This window comes from Amblyomma mixtum, chromosome 1 (assembly GCF_055824585.1).
Source record: "Amblyomma mixtum isolate Tamu chromosome 1, ASM5582458v1, whole genome shotgun sequence".
NCBI classification, from domain to species: Eukaryota; Metazoa; Arthropoda; class Arachnida; order Ixodida; family Ixodidae; genus Amblyomma; species Amblyomma mixtum.
The window spans coordinates 135,534,953-135,539,367 of record NC_143012.1 but is presented as its reverse complement, the minus strand read 5'-3'; the positions used below and the strand labels follow the sequence as shown (position 1 = coordinate 135,539,367).

General features: G+C 48.8%; 1 pseudogene; it reads left to right on the top strand.

Annotated features, from left to right (window-relative positions):
• The first annotated feature begins 1,426 nt into the window (after window positions 1–1,426).
• On the top strand, window positions 1,427–2,616 carry LOC149367673 (uncharacterized; annotated as a pseudogene).
• The last annotated feature ends 1,799 nt before the right edge of the window (window positions 2,617–4,415 follow it).

Genomic DNA, 4,415 nt, shown 5'->3' with positions numbered 1-4,415 from the left:
ATGCTCATGTTTGTGGGAGGAGTTTGTTCTGCACAACTCCCAAGTGTGCTCTTTACTGTCTGCCACTGGCCAGCCTGTCGTAAATCGAAGTACGCAGTGCACTGAGAAATGGGTTGTGATGGAATTGTGCAGTGATTTCATGAACTGATAGACAATGTTAAAAATAGCAAATCACCTCCATATTTTCCTCGACTCGCCCATCATCGTTGATGGGCGCTCAGCCAAAAAAACTCTGGAGCTGCCAGTACAACAACCATGGCACACCGGATGAGCCTGTAGTAGTGCCCGTCCGTCTCAGCTGCCTGAAAAAATGGAAATTATTTGAATAAAAAATTGTACTGCTTAAATAAACGACATTCAAGCTTGCAACCCGAGCTGTTTGCAATCTCAGCAGTTATCTTCAGTGCATTAAAGGCCACTGTGCACATCAGCACTGCGAGACTAATATTTCACAAATATGTGCCTAACCAGCAGGCACAGGTGCTGCTAAAAATAATTCAGTTTAAATTTACGATGTTCCTTTAATCCTGCCAGTTGCAGTTTTGAAAGCGAAGCCGCAACTGTCGTACTATGGTTCTGTTAATGGCATTCAAGTATCTGCGAGGCAGTACAGAGTGGAACGCGGGAAAGTTATATGAAAGAAATAAATAAATCTGCTCAGTTATTGCTATAGCATGAGGCCTGAAACGCTGACGTGTGCGTGCAATGCCGACGCGTACCGATGATGAAATGCCGACGCTGTTGGCGATGCAGATTGTAGACAACAACAACACAAATGGAAGATGAAGTTGTCATGCAGTACGATGCACGCGTGCACGACCGAAGGCAAATTAGAACGACTATACGCCGAGTGACGTGTTTGCTGCCTCCGTCATGTGTCCTTACTCTCGAAAACTTTACGACCTTGATAACATATCTGCAAGATCGACTCGGAAACTAGTAATCGCAAGCGACATGGGCTACGGCCGCACATGGAGGGCTATAGCTCAGTAGCACCATAGTTCTTCAATAGCTTGTTGCACTGTGTAAACAACACCATGAAAACAATATTGCACGAGTATTATTCGTTTAAGATCGCACTTACCGGTATTTCTTGTTGAGGTTGTCCATCTTCTGCTTGACTTGCTTGGCAGTGTCTGGGCCTTCGCCCGGCGCTAGCCCGGCGTTCACCTCGTGTGCGATCGCTGCGTTGCCTCGCAGCGCAGGGAGATGGTCCTCCCAGATGCGTATCAAGGCCGCTGTTGCTGCATCAGGCCAGTTGACACGCCTCTGGGAGGACGACTCGCTTGACATCGGCGTTTCTGCTGCCGCGGGCGCCTGCATCTTGTCGGAAAGGCCGCAAACGGAGGTTAGCCAGCTTGGTTACGTCAACTACAGTCAGTGGCGTAACTATGGTTTGGCTTGTCGTGTGAGCACGGGCCACCAAATGGCCACTGGGTCGTCGTCGAGCGGTGCGCCACCACTTTATGGCACCCTCAAGAATACATACTCGCCAAACCCGCTCCACGACGACACCGAAATGGATTCCCATGACGATTCCCCAAAGAACCAGGATCTTCTGTGCTCTTCATCCGTGAGAATGCGAGCTCACCTTTTGGTGGTGGTTCAAGCTGGAACCACGCACTCCACAAGCGACGGGAAAAGCAGCTCCGCAGACAGGCCAGACAAGCTCCGAATTCTTCGAATTCGGAATCTTCCGCCTTCGTGGGCGGAAACCCGCCGAACACGTCAGGACAAGCACCTCAAGAAATTCGTCAACTGGGTACTCGCCGTCCCAAACTTCGACTCTTTTCAAAAAATGACATCAAAGTAGTCATCCGACCGTCATGTGGACTTGCGCTCAAGACATACCCGACTGGGAACATTTCGGCAGTGCTCGTTCTTTCCTGCCGAGACCCAACCCAAGGTGAGAGACAAGTACATACTCTGACCTAGCTCATGTCGGATCCAACATCCTCATGGTTAGCACCCCGCACGAAGAAAAAGCGGCGGAGCTTTGCGAAATTAAACAACTAACCCTGGATACGAGCCTCCACCCCGCGCGAGCATACGTCCCATTTCCAACCACTGCGCTCCGAGGGGTCATTCACGGACTCGATTCCCGAGAGGCACGCGACGCCCTCATGGCGGGGTCGCGCATCAGAGAAAACCGCATCGAGCTCTTGGATGCCAGAATTCTCGGCTCTTCGACGACAGCTCTTCTCACTCTCAAAGGACCCCAACTCCCCGATCCGTATACTACGACGCCTGCGAATACCCGTGCTTCACGTACAGGCCAGTCAGGCAATTCTGCCAGATATGCATACAGCCTGGTCATCGTCCCGACGTCTGCCCGACACCAAATGTCAGAGTCCGCCGCCTTTGCGGGGTCCAGGATCCGCCCCTGCCACATCAGTGCCAGCCCTAATGCGAACTGTGCGCCGGCCAGCACGAGACGGGAATCCGGGAGTGCTCGATATCTCTACAGCCGGCCAGAACACCTTGACTCGCCAATGACAAAGACGCCAAGAAGACAACTCATCAGTCCCGTCAAGACGGGGGACCCAAGATTGCCGCAACAGATGATTCTCATCGCACGACGAGGATACGGCCGCTGTTATTGCGACTGGGTCGTAATAACGGAAAGCCCGGTTTTATTTCCTCCCTAACGATATTTCCTGGTTGGTTTTATAACTCCGACATTAGGTGTTCCTTACAGCAGGTTGGATAAACCGAGCAGCTATCGGAAGTGGTAATCTCACCACGTTCTTTTCAGCAATCTACAGTCTCAGTATCGAAAATATTAGTGAGCTAAACTAACCTTACGCCACGGATAACACGTTTATGGGATTCCCAATAAAATTTCTATAATTCAGTATATGTTTATGAAATATTCTTTGTAGCTATGTATTTAAAAGCGGCTGCAACCTCACATCTCCCGCTTTATTCTGGTTGCAGGCCTAATGAGATGTTGCCGGCACTGGTTAATGTTGTGCCCTAGTTTGCACGTGTCTTCCCAAAGGTATTCCCTGTTCTGACGATCTAGCCTTTTACTGTGTTGGAAAGACGCAAAATAAGAAAGAGTGTTACCTTTTAAAACGCGCAACGAAAAAGAGGATAACAACCAGCTCTGCCCCTCCAAAATGCTGCTTATTAAATTATACGAGCACGTGTATTTATAGCGCCGATGCAAGCCCATAATAATGACATTTGACGCTGCACTGTACCAAAAACGTGTCGTCTTGCAGCCTTCCCGCATCTTTCGAGAAAAACTGAAGCGCGCTCATTCAGTTCATGTGTCGCTCATGTATGGGCACTCCTTCTTTGTGTAGCAGACGCCTAAAAAAGCCGCCTTTCGTTTTCTTTTTCTTCCCAAGAACACCCGGTCAGCTACATCCGGTGATAACAAACAACATAAGAGTAGCGCAAAACCAGGACGACGGACACAAGGGGAGAGAACACACACCAACAACACAGGCGCTAACTTCCGGCCGACTGACGAAGAAAACCAAACCCAACCAAGTGAACGGAACCTGAGCAAAAGTAGCGCATGCGCTGACCTAAGATAAAAAATCGAAAAAAAAAATCGAAAAAAAATGTGCAATAAAATGGGATAAAAAATGTGAGATCACGGTTGTTTTGAACCCAAGAAGGCCAGCTCTCGTTTAGACAAGGAAATGGACGGAGTACTAACGCAGTTATCTTGTAAGGCAGCAATCTGTGCAGCTTCCACAATTCCGCGAGTTAGCTTATCTCTACTCTTAGCAACGACTGAGCATTTGTCCAAAAAAGGCACGCATTTGCAATCTTTGCAGTGCAAAGCTAGATTGCTGCCGGTATAAGTCTTCATGTTATTATTGTGCTCTCGAAGCCTATTGTTCAGGCACTTACCGGATTGCCCAATATACTGCTTGCCACAGGAGAGTGGAATGTTGTACACAATGCCCTCAGTACATTTAACAAATCTTTTCCTGTGGCGGATGGTACACTGCTGCTTTTGGGAGCTATGTGCGGAGGGCACGGACCTTTTGCATAACACACTGAGCTTTTGTGGAGCTGAAAACACCACGCGAGCGTTTGCCTTTTTCCCTATTTTCTTGAGATTGTGCGCGAGACAATGGACGTAAGGAATGACAGCCGCCTTGCCTCTCATTTCTTCTGTAGTGTTAGGTTCTTTCCGGAGCTTCTTTTTCAGGAGGTTTTCGGCGACTGAACCCACGAAATCTTTAGGGTACCCTGCTTCGAGGAACCTCGCGAGTTGTTCATGAAAGCTAGATGCGGATTGATGGGGGCATGACTTTTGAAAGGCGTTTTCTGTGCAGAGGTTAATAATGCCTCGTTTCACGAGTTTAGAATGAGCTGATGTGTAAGGTAGAAGCGGTTTGTTGGCGCGAGGTGAATAGCACCAGCAAACGAGGTTGTCCATGAATTTAAGC